Genomic DNA, 12,849 nt, shown 5'->3' on the forward strand with positions numbered 1-12,849 from the left:
AAAACTTAAGTTTCACCGGAAATGTCCATTCTTGTCACAATACCGGACATGGACATGGAACCTCAATTCAGTTGATTGGGACCTAGAGCAGGAGGGCTTCAAAAACAGAACAAGCAAACAAACAACTTGCAAATGGAACATTGCAAGAGAAGGGGAGAGTTACGTTTACAGGACAGGGATACAGGCTTCTGTTATGTTTGCATGTCATAACTTGTTCCCTAGTCTTTGGACTGAGAACTTGGCTCATTGCCCTCAGGGCTGTGCTGGTAGAAAGGGATTGATGGTTTTCACACAATCCAGTCCTACTGTGCCGGGAAAAATACAAAAGAACTCAGACTGGACAAGTTTTTGATGTGTTTTCTGGTAATTGAAAAACTCTCTTAAAGGCTCCTTCAGCCCAAGTGCATCTGGGAACTCCAAGTTAGTGCATCTGAAGTGGCCACTGCATAACTGAAAGAGAAGTGAGTGAGTTCTTCTTGTCCTTTTAGCTAGGCGGTGAGAACTTTTGACTTCTTGGCTACCTATTGTCCGGGCAACACACCATGAGCATAAGTTATTCATGATAATTGGCGGAGAAAAACTGAGCCATTCTGAGCTTCTTGAAAGAGTTTTGAAGGTGACAAGACTCCTGATTGGATTTACTTGGGATTTTAACACTGTATTTTTTAAAAATTAAATATTTTTTTCTATTTATTTTACTTGACAGGACAGAGAAAAATGGAGGTAGAGGAAGAATAAGAAGAGAGAAAGAGACACCTATAGACCTGCTTCACCATATGTGAAGCTTCTCCCCTGCAGGTGGAGAATGGAGGCTTGAACCTGGGCCCTTACCCAAGATTAATGCGTGCACTCAAAGACATGTACCATTGTCTGGCTCCATAAGACTGAATTCATTTTCTTCCATACAATTCCCATAAGCAGTTGACTATGCCCAAAGTGTCTTCTTGACTTAAAAAAAATTGTCAGAGGATGTGTCTTACCTGGGTTAACAGAGATGCTTAGACATAATAGAGCCAGTGAATTGACTTCCTTTTCTATGGATTTAAAAGCAAGGAATGAGAGGTGATTCTGAAGCTTCCTTCTTGGGTACCCAATGTTATTGATGTCATGCTTATCAGTGATATAAATGAATAAATAATTGTTTTCATCATTGGGAGGTTGGCAGCCCTGGAGATGCTCAGTGTTATACTCTCAAGCATGATATTTCGAGTTTGATCCCTGGCATAGCATGTGCCAGAGTGATGCTCTGGTTCTCTCTCCTCTATCTCTCATATATAAATAAATCTTTTAAAATTTCCGAAGAGGTTGCTTGTGTCATGGGTGCTGTATTTGTAGAGTTCTACATATACATTTAAAATCTTTTGATTTGGAGCTAAAGGATCTTTGTTTTTGAGATCCACTAATAATACGGCACCTTTTGATAAGTCACATTCATTTTATTTCTATTTCTCAGTTCTCTCATCAGTAGTTATAAAGTTGGGATGATGTTGCTAGCTAATGTTATAGCTATTTGTCAGGATTTGTCTTGTAGTATTTTTGTGTAGAACCTCTTTGGCTTTTACACTGAGTTCATGATGTGGACATAATCATCATTCTCATTTCACAGATGATGCAGCTGAGGGATAAAATGCTAGGTAACTTATTCAGGGTGTCCCAGCTGGTGAGTGAAGAGGCAATAGTTTACCTCAGGTAGTCCAGTTCCATAACCTGAGCTTTTGAATTCTTCACTTCACAGACTGAATGTGATTTTTCTGACACCCATCGAATGAAATCATAAGCACGAAAGTGCTCTGAAAGCTATAAAATAAAATGCTGAAGAAATAAATGTTAGCGATCCTAACAGGAGCCTTTGGTTCTCTTGGAAGAAGCATTTTCTTGGCAGGAAGAACATAATCTGTGTGGTCTGATGAAGCTAGAATGTACTAGAAATGAGGTCTTGGCTTTCAGTGCCCCCTGGGCATGTTGTATCGAAAAGCTCACCAGAAGAAAAAGAAGCAGACTTGAATTTGACTCGCAGCTGAGCTACCAGTCACCAAGTTTTCCTATTCTCAGTTTCCAGAAATGTGAAAGAAGACTATCAGTGGCATCAGTGACTGTTAACCTCTCAAGGGCCACAAACCCCCTGCAGATTGCTTGTGTACACAGATGAGTTATGCTACCTCCACAGATTTTGCGAACAATTTGAGGTCTTTACTACAGATGCCTGAAGCCCATCCATGGTCCTGTAGACCCATGGTTAATAACTTCAGGTTTTGTTGTCAGAATCCAAGACTTGCAAAGAACTTCCAGGCTTGGCAAATACATTAAGTCCTTCACTTAATGACATTTATGAGATTTTTGGATGGTGTTAAATCAAAGAAGATATAAAGAAATTCATTTTAGGGGCTGGGTGGTGGCACACTTGGGACATAAGACTGAGCTCCCGGTCCCCACCTTCAGGGAAAAAGCTTTGTGAGTAGTGAAGCAGTGTTGCAAATGTCTCTCTGTCTCTCTGTCTCCCCTTACTGCCTCAATTTCTGGCTGTCTTTATCTAACAAGTAAAGATAATAGAAAAACTTCAAAAAAAAGAGAGAAATGTACTTTATGATGGGTTACTTGACACAAACCAGAGTACAATTCCCATTACATATTTCTCTTCACAGAAGGATCACTAAACTTAGGAATAGTGTCCCCAAACATTTCTAACCTCAGTTCATATTCATCTGTCGATTCATTTTCTTCATTTTTTTGTTTTGAATTATTTTATTAGTGGTTACTAGTGGTTTACAAGATCATAAGTTTACAAAGTATAGTTGCACACAGCACCCACCACAAAAGCCCTATGACCTCACCACCCCAACAGTGACTACCATAGTTCTCACAAAGCCTTTGAGACAGTTTGGTGACTTTGTTTGTCTGTTTGTTTTGCAAGTTCATGAATTTCAGTTCTCTGTTCCACACATAAGTGAGTCCATTCAGTAGTTGTCTTTTATCTCTTTACTAGGTTTGCTGAGCATTCATTCATTTTTTTTAAATAAAGATTTTGTTTGTTTATTTATGAGAAAGATAGGAGGAGAGAGAAAGAACCAGACATCACTCTGGCACACCTGCTGCCGGGGATCCAACTCAGGACCTGATGCATGATGAGTCCAAAGCTTTTTCACTTGGCCACGACCCGGACCACAACATTCATTTTATTTATTTGTCTATTTATTTATTTATTTATTTATTTATTTATTTATTTATTTATTCCTTTTTTGTTGCCCTTGTTTTTTAAATTTTTGTAGTTATTGATGTCATCGTTGTTGGATAGGACAGAGAGAAATGGAGAGAGGAGGGGAAGACAGAGAGGGGGAGAGAAAGACAGACACCTGCAGACCTGCTTCACGACTTGTAAAGCAACTCACCAGCAGGTGGGGAGCCAGGGGCTTGAACTGGGATCCTTATGCCGGTCCTTGCGCTTTGTGCCACATGCGGTTAACCCGCAGCGCTACCAACCAACTCCCTCATTCACTTTTTTTTTTTTAAGCACACTTATTCCAGTTCAATCTCTTGGGTAACCAGATCCTATCCCAGTGACTCAGGGCAGAAGGCAGGCCCAAATCTTCCATCACATGGCATATCTCTCTGTCTCTCTGTCTCTCTCTCTCTCATACACACACACACACACACACACACACACACACACACTGAGACAATAAACATAACACAGTGAACTTACTGTGGCAGTTTTGGGACAGCTTTCTGAGGAGGCAGGAACAGAAGATGTAGAGGGAGAATGTATGACCCTTGCAGTGACCTGCACTGGAAATCTAAATATTCCACTCATCAGCTTTATAAAGAAGTGATGATGTTGAACAAAATGACATTGAAGTTATGGAAATAGTGCAGGAGCTCACTGTGCTGACACAGTGAGAATCACATGATTTCGAGCTTAGGATCAGGGCCAATGAAATAGCTTCCATGGATGGTGCATTGCTTTGTTATGTGCATGACTCGGGTTCGAGTTCAGCAGCCAGTGCACAGAAAGAAACTTTGGTGCTGTGGTTTCCTTTCTCTCCCCTCCCTCTCCTCTCCCCTCTCCCTCTCCCTTCCCCTTTCCTCCTCTCATGCCTATCTTAAAAAAAAAAAGTTTAGGAAAAGCACCACTAGTAGCAGTGGAGTAACAGAGCCATCATAAGTTATACAAGAATCCTGATTTCAATTTTATTTTGTTGAAGAGCTCTTTTTTTTTTTAATTGGGGGAGGAGAGAGACATAGCAGCAATACCCAGCTCACTACCTTAATCATATGTTCAGCTTTGCAGTGTATTTAGGAAAGTGCTGGACTTACTGCTTTTAGTTCTGGTATCAGCAAAAGATAAACAGTCCCACTTCATGCTGGTCCACAGGGAGCAGCAGTATTTTTATTCTTTCCTTCTTTCCTTTCTTTCTTTCTTTCTTTCTTTCTTTCTTTCTTTCTTTCTTTCTTTCTTTTCCTGAGAAGCAAGCTTTGGCATGAAAGAGACAGCATTTTTACATCTATAAAAGTAGATAATGTCAAATCCTACTGGGGGCATGATTTGTGGGTGGTCTGTTTGTGCAACATTTCTAATTACTGTGGCGAATCCTGCTGGGGTTGCTAAAATTAAGTGTCTGTTGTTAACCACTTCCTGGTGTTTTTGGAACAGCTGCAAGAATTGTCAATGACTTCCAGCCTCCATGGAATGGGAGTGTAGAGGAGAAGCATTTTTTATTTGTTTGTTTTGTGTTTATTTGTGTTTGGTTTGCAAGGAGTCAACTCACCTTTTCATGTTACAGATGAGAAATACTGAGATCCAGCCTTAATTTTGGTCCTTTGTAGATGATTTGGGGACAGGGGTTTGCAGGCTGAAAATGTATTGGGGAACATCAGGAATACCCCTGAAAGATAGCTTGTGGAATCAATCTGGGCAGGAAGAGAGACTGAACGGGGAACTTGCTTCTTTTTTTTTGTTGTTGTTCTTTCCCCATCCAGGGTTATCACTGGGGCTCAGTGCCTGCACTACGAATCCACTGCTCCTGGAGGCCATTTTTTCCCATTTTGTTGCCCTTGTTGTTTATTGTTATTATCATTATTATTAAAATTGTTGTTATTACTGTCCTTGTGGTTGGATAGGATGTAGAGAAATCGAGAGAGAAGGAGAAGACAGGGGGAAGAGAAAGATAGACACCTGCAGACCTTCCTCACCGCTTGTGAAGCCATCCCCCCTGCAGGTGGGGAGCGGAGGGGGTTTCGAACAGGAGTCCTTAAGTGATCCTTGCACTTTGCGCCATGTGCATTTAACCTGCTGCACCACCGCCCGACTCCTGGGGATCTGCTTCTATGGGGCTTATCAGCTGAGGTTACTCCAGACTGGCCTCCAGCGGGCACAAAATGGTCAAGCTTGTGAATGCCTGCTTTGCCATTCATTGGATGTTGGCTGTCATGCTAAAAATACTTAGGCTGGTGAAAACAGTTCATTTGGATAGTGCACTATTTTGCCATGTGTGTGAACCAGGTTTGAGCCCGGCTTCCATTTCACTGAAGGAAACTTTGGTGCTATGATCTCTTTCATACTGTCTCTGCCTCTCAGCCTTTCTATCGCTATCTAAACTGAAAGAAAGAAAAAAAAAGTCTGGACACCTGATTTTAGTTTGGATTCTAAGACCCTTCATGACCGGTTTTCTATCTTTAGCCACTGCTCCTGAAATTTCTCTGTCAGCCATCATGAACCAGTTATGAAGCTACTTGCAGTACCTTGAACACACTCTGCTGTCCCTTGCCTGTGAGAACTGCCTGCATACTCTTCCCCTTGGAACATTCCAGCATAGGTATATGCATGTAGGTATTTTGTATTTTATACACCTTTTAAAATACACATATATATTTATTGATTTAATAATGATTGACAAAATTGTAGGATGGTAAGGATACAATTCCATAAAGTTTCCACCAACAGAGTTCCCTATCTCATCCCCTCCATTGGAAGCTTTCTTACTCTTTATTCCTCTAGAAGTACTGACCAAAGGTCTTGATGGGGTGCAGAAGGTGGGAGGTCTGACTGCTGTAATTGGTTTTCTGCTGGCTGTTGGACATAGGAGTTGACAGGTTGATCTGTACCCCCCAGCCTGTTTCTGTCTTTCCCTAGTGGGTTAGTGGTCTGAGGAGGTGGGGTTCTAGGACTCATTGGTGAACTCCTCTGCCCAGGAAATTCAGGTTGGTGCTATGGTAGCATTTGCAACGTGGTGGCTGGAAAACTTTAAGATATAAAGCAGAAAGAATTGTCTCGTAATCAGAAACCTAAAGGTAAGAATATAGCTGATGAGATTTGGGGTCTTCATACTGGAAGAAGGTAGGAAGTCTACGTATATTTCAAGGGGCCCATGATGTTAAGGAACTCTTATTAGTGATTAAGATGACTGAAGCAGGGGTGGGTGAAAGGGAAAGGAAGTTTATTTTACACAGGCGGCCAAGACTTCAGATCTTTCTGAGAACTCTGGTCCCAAACAAAGGGACAGTACAAGCTTCTATAGGAGGTGCAGGCCTGAGAGCAAAAAGCGTTGTTACAGAAGCAGAGGCTGCAAGGTTAAAAGGTGGGACTTGGACCCATTGCTCAAGGTCTGGTTGCCTTAGTTACTGTTATCTTTCCTGAGTAGCTGTGTCTGGTAAGTTTAGCTTCAACACAACCTATAGCACTGGGCAGGCGCTTGGTACCTTTTAGGAGGGCAGAAGCTAGCCGGAGTTACAGAAGCTGACGTGATAAGCAATTGAAAACAAAATATGAGAGTAACCTTGGTTAGTAAAGATATGGGTAGGCACATTTGCTCCTTCTATATCAAACATTTTACTTTATTGGCCCTCTGCTCTGAGTTGGGGCCTTCTCAGTAAAAGTTCAGTCTGACCTTCATCGTCTCTACTTTGTTTTCGCTTGCTCACCCGGTGAAGGTCAGCCCGTACCACCTGCACTATCTCAAACCTTGGCACATACTCAGTCCCACACATTCTTGATGCTTTACTCTCAGTTAGTCTCTTTTGTGTTGAGGTCTTCTTATGAACATACCACAACCATATTATGAGCACATTTTCTGAAGCTCAAATTCTGGAAATTATCAATTACTTTTCTCATTTTTGCCTGAGCCTGATAGCTAATATGCAGATAGACCCGAAAGTATTGTCTAGGAAGATGGTGTCAGCATTGGGAATAGGACTAGAAAGCTGGATCAGAGGAGAGAGGAGCTTCCCAAATGTAGGGAAAGTATATATAAATTACCATGAACTGCAGACCTCATTGATCTGACCTAAGATCCTTGTCCACCCATAATTAGCACAGGATCCTGTGCAACCTCTGTTTCCCTGCTAGTCTGAACTCACATTCCATGGTCACAGCTAGGAACATTCTAGGCTGCACTCACTTCAGGACCAGTCTTCCTTGAGTGGCAGAGTATGTTAACCCAGTCTCCCTTTGGAGAGTTTCTTTTTTAAAAAAAATATTTATTTATTTACTTATTCCCTTTTGTTGTCCTTATTTTATTGTTGTAGTCGTCGTTGTTGGATAGGACCAAGAGAAATGGAGAGAGGAGAGGAAGACAGAGAGGGGGAGAGAAAGAGAGACACCTGCAAACCTGCTTCACCACTTGTGAAGCGACTCCCCTGCAGGTGGAGAGCTGGGGGCTCGAACCGAACATTCTTACACTGGTCCTTGTGCTTTGCACCACTGGCGCTTATCCCGCTGTGTTACCGCCCAACTCCCACACTCTTTCTTTTATGAAACTTTCCCAGACTATTTCCATGCCATCCAACGATTACTCTACTATGGATGTATTTGACCTTAGACCATGACTGGCACCTAGAACATAGCCAATAAAAATTTCTGAAATAGATGGGTGTCTTGTTTTGTCCAAGATCAGCCAGGGTGTATCCTATGGATGGACTGTTTTTCCCATTTCTTATTTGTGATTAGCAGTGGGCTACAGGATTGTAAGGCTACAGTGCATGGTTCCACACCACACCCACCACCAAAGTTCTGGGTACCTACCCTCCTACCTCCCAAAGACAACCATCATAGTTCTTTTTTTTAAAAAAATTTTTATATTTATTTATTTATTTTCCCTTTTGTTGCCCTTGTTGTTTTTTACTGTTGTAGTTGTTGTTGTTATTGATGCTGTCGTTGTTAGATAAGGTAGAGAGAGATAGAAAGAGGAGGGGAAGACAGAAAGACACTTGCAAACCTGCTTCATCACCTGTAAAGGTACCCACCCTGCAGGTGGGGATCCTGGGGCTCTAACCAGGATCCTTGCGCCGGTCCTTGAGCTTTGCACCACGTGTGCTTAACTCATTGCGCTACTGCCCGACTCCCACCATCATAGTTCTTATAAGTATTGGAAAGAGTTTGCTTGCTTCTGTATTTTTTTTTCCGTTTCCCTTGCAGGTTCATGTGTACCAGTTCTCTAGATTCCATAAATATATACAACTATGGGGTACTTGCCTTTTATCTCTTTACTAATTTGCTAAGTATAATGTTCTCCAGTAGAGTGGATTGTTTTTGATATTCTCTACTGTTGCCAGGAGAAAAACTCTTGTCACCTCCAGGTTCCTTTTTCTGTGTCCATAGAGGACTCTGAGAAAGCAGGCCATTGTCTGCATGCACTCCCATCATAGATGGAAACACTCTAGCCGAGGTGAGAAATAGAACATTTTGAAAATGGATGTGATCTATGTGTCAGATTCTTACAGGTTCTCTGAAAAGTGATTTAAAAGAGACTAATCCTGTGAGGGATGTATGATGACATGGTGAATCATAAAAGGACACTCAGAGCTGATAGACTAGAATATCTAAGTATGGTAATCATGGCCAATAAGATTAATCATAGATTAATCATTGATTAAACATGTCTTCATTTTGACAATCTCCTGACTCTTCAGGGATTTGCCTGTCAGAGATTTTAGCAGAAGCACAGCTGAAACAGGGCCTGACTACAACTGTGGTGCTTGAAAGCTATTGCCAAGGGACTTATAACATTTCAAGAGATTTTCAGGAAATGAAAATCTTGTGGTTAATGTCTGCATTCCAGGGTTATAGTATATCGTTTTCTTGGCCAGAGGTGGTCTCTTTAATGAGATAGTTAGGCTGGTGATACCTCCATTGCATAAGATGACCTTTATAAATGTTTTGAAAAGACTTTTATCTGAGTCAAACAAAAAATTAATCCAAAGCCAACAAGGATTAGTCAGGAAAGAGATGTTACTGCCCTTTCTGTAGGATCATGCTGAGTCTGCTCCCAAGAACAGGCCGTTTGCTTATTTTTCTTAGCGTTAGGAGTGGCAAAGGCAAGATTTTGGCAGGACACTTAGTTACTGAGAGCCTCTATAATCTATACAGTCACATCATGTACCTCAGATTGACCAATAAGAAAATGCAGGGCCTCTCAAGCAGTGCTTGTAGATGTCGCTGAGAAGGTTCTTTCCAGACTGTGAAAGTCCACTAACTTTTATCATCAATATTTATGGGAGGTCATCAACTCCCCAAAGTCTTTAGTGACGCAGCAATAAAAAGTCATTCATTACCTTAAAGATGGAGGGGGGGGGGAGGCTACTGCAGACTGCTCGTCAGGCACTGGGCTAAACACTTACTAAGCAATATTTCATATAATCTGAACAATGCCTTGATGGAATAAGTACACTAAAAAACCCACTTTATTTTCATTGGATAGAGACAGAAATTGTGGGGGTAGGATAGGAGGTAGAGAGAGAAAAAGAGACAAATACCTACAACACTGCTTCACCACTCACAAAGCTTTCCCTCTGAAAAACGAGGAGCAGAGACTTGAATTTGGGTCCTTGTGCATTGTAACTTGTGCTGTCAACCGGGTTTACCACCACCCAGACCCTTGAAGTAAGAACACTTAAGATTTAACAGGTCACTCTCAGGCAGAAGTTGAAAAACAAGATGAGAAGAGAAAACACAAGTAGAACCTGAACTGGAATTAGCGTATTTCACCAAAGTAAAAGAAAGACTCTGGGGTGGGTGGGTGGGTGTGTGGGGAGAATACAGGTCCAAGAAGGATGACAGAGGACCTAGTGGGGGTTGTATTGTTATATGGGAAACTGGGGAATGTTACGCATGTACAAACTATTGTATATACTTTTGAATGTAAAAGATTAATTCCCCAATTAAAAAAAAAGAAAAAAATAATAAAAAATTACTTAACAGTTTAGAGGTGATTCTAACAGATTCCAGATTCTAAAGATTCTAATAGAATCTGGGGTTCTAAAAGATTCCACATCCTAAAACCATGAAAGTTTACCATATAATGTCTACTGTGTCTTATACACTTATATCCAGTTGAAGCTTTGTTCTTTATTAACGTTGAATAGCAAGTATCTCTTTGAATTCTGTATTCAGAACAAATCTCAATTAATTCTTCATGGATTCTGAGTTTGATTATTCTGCCATATTAATTAGTTTGCTTAAATATTTTATTTATTTATTTATTTTATATAGAGACAAGGAGAAATTAAGAGAACTGGAAGATATAGAGGAAGAAAGACAGAGGGACACCTGCAGATCTGATTCTACCACTCATGAACTCCTCACACCCCAGGTGGGTACTGGAGGGGTTGAACTTCCACCTTTTGCATCCAAAAATGATCTGGGTCCATACTCCAGAGGGATAAAGAATAGGGAAGCTTATGAATTCTAGATCATCATTTTTAGCCTTAGTTCATTCCATGCCTTCCTTGAGTCTGCTAGAGGCTGTTTGTGCAGCTAAAGTTATCATCATTATCTCTCATCTATATTGGAAATATCAGATCCATGTTTTAAAATTTAATTTAATTTTTATATTTTCATATTAGGGAATTACATGTCGACAGGGTTTTGAATCCACACTATCCCACCACCAGAGTTCTGAAGGGACATTTTGGTTGCTTCCAAATTTTTGCTATTGTAGAAAATGCAGCTATGAACATGGGTATGCATATATCCCTTCGAATTAGTGAAATTATCTCTTTTGGATAAATGCCTAGGAGTGGGATTGTTGGGTCGTAAGGTATTTCCATCTGTATTTGTTTAAGGATTCCCCATACTGTTCTCCGTAATGGTTGTACCATTTTGCATTAGAGTGTAATGGTTGTACCATTTTGCAGCAGTGTATTAGAGTTCCTTTCTCTCCACATCCTTTCCAACGTTTATTTTCTCCTGCTTTGTTGATGAAGGTTCTTCTTGCAGGTGTGAGGTGGTATCTCAATGTGGATGTAATTTGCATTTCTCTGGTGATGAGTGAATTAGAGCATTTCTGCATATGTCTGTGGGCCATATCTCTTCTTGTATCTCTGCTTTGGAGAACTGTCTATGCATGTCTATGCATGTAACTCTGCCCACTTTTTAATTGGGTTCTTTTTCTTTTTGTTGAGCTGAATGAGTTCTTTATTGATGTTTGATATCAAGTGCTTGTCTGAAGTATGATGTGCAAATATGTTCTCCCATTTGCTGGGTTTCCTGTTTATCTTTATGGAGTTTTCTTTTGATGTATGGAAGCTTTTTAGTTTGATATAGTCCCACTTGTTCAATCTTGCTTTGTTTCTGCCCATGGGGCAGAAATATATCTTTGATGTCAATGTCATGAAATGTTTCACCGATATGTTCTTCTATGTATTTTATACTTTCAGGTCTGATATCCAGATCTTTCATCCATTTTGAGTTATGTTTGGTGTATGGTGTTAATTGGTGGTCTAGTTTCTTTCTTTCTTTCTTTTTTTTTTTTTTTACATGTGGCTGTCTAATTCTGCCAACACAATTTGTTAAAGAGACTTTCTTTTCCCCAATGGGTATATTTGGCCCCTTTGTCATATATAAGGTATCTGTATATGTATGGATTGAGTTCTGGCCCCTCTATCCTATTCCAATGGTCCATATGACCATTTTTGTTCCAGTGCCACTCTGTTTTGATCACTACTGCTTTGTGGTATTGTGATGCCTCCATTTTTCTTTTTCCTTAGAAGGGTTTTGGCTATTCATGGTTTCTTAGAGTTCCACACAAATTTTTGAATAATCTGTTCAATTTCCTTGAAATATATTATTGGGATTTTAGTAGGGATTGCATTGAATCTATAGATTGCTTTTGGCATAATAGCCCTCTTAATGGTATTTATTATCCCAATCCATGAACAGGAGATGTTCTTTCATTTCTTTGCATCATCCTTTATTTCTTTTAACACTTATAGTTTTCCTTGAAAAGGTCCTTTCCATCCTTTGTTAGATTTATTCTTAGATATTTGATCTTCTTGGGTTCAATTGTGAATGGTATTGCTTCCTTCAGTTTCATTCCTTCTTACCTATGCTTTTCATAAAGAAATGCTACAGATTTATGGGTATTGATTTTGTAGCCTGCTACTTTACTGAATTCATTGACGATTTACAGTAGTTTCTTGGCAGAGTTTCTGGGGGTCTACTACATATACCAACTTATCATCTGTGAATAATGAATGTATAACTTCATTCATTCCAATTAGGATTCCTTTGATATCTCTTTTCTTTTTAAAAAAATTTTATTTATTTTCTCTTTTGTTGCCCTTGTGTTTTTTATTGTTGTTGTTATAGATGTCGTTATTGTTAGATAGGACAAAGATAAATGGAGAGAGGAGAAGACAGAGGGGGAGATAAAGAGAGACACCTGCAGACCTGTTTTACCGCCTGTGAAGCAACTCCCATGCAGGTGGGGAGCCCGGGGCTTGAACGGGATCCTTACACTGGTCCTTGCGCTTTATGCCACCTGCACTTAACCCACTGCGCTACTGCCCAACTCCCGATATAGTTTAGTTAAATTCCAAAGGGCCTGTGGCTATACTACTTATTTTTTTTCCTTTTTCTTT

The 12,849-nt window shown here is 40.3% G+C and overlaps 1 long non-coding RNA gene across 1 annotated transcript; it reads left to right on the forward strand.

The window, feature by feature from the left end:
• The first annotated feature begins 218 nt into the window (after positions 1-218).
• On the forward strand, positions 219-10,581 carry LOC132535835 (uncharacterized). Its single transcript, XR_009547563.1, has 3 exons — positions 219-461; positions 5,675-5,820; positions 10,481-10,581. It is a non-coding gene; the product is annotated as an uncharacterized LOC132535835 (long non-coding RNA).
• Positions 10,582-12,849: the final 2,268 nt, after the last annotated feature.

Source organism: Erinaceus europaeus, chromosome X (assembly GCF_950295315.1).
Source record: "Erinaceus europaeus chromosome X, mEriEur2.1, whole genome shotgun sequence".
NCBI classification, from domain to species: Eukaryota; Metazoa; Chordata; class Mammalia; order Eulipotyphla; family Erinaceidae; genus Erinaceus; species Erinaceus europaeus.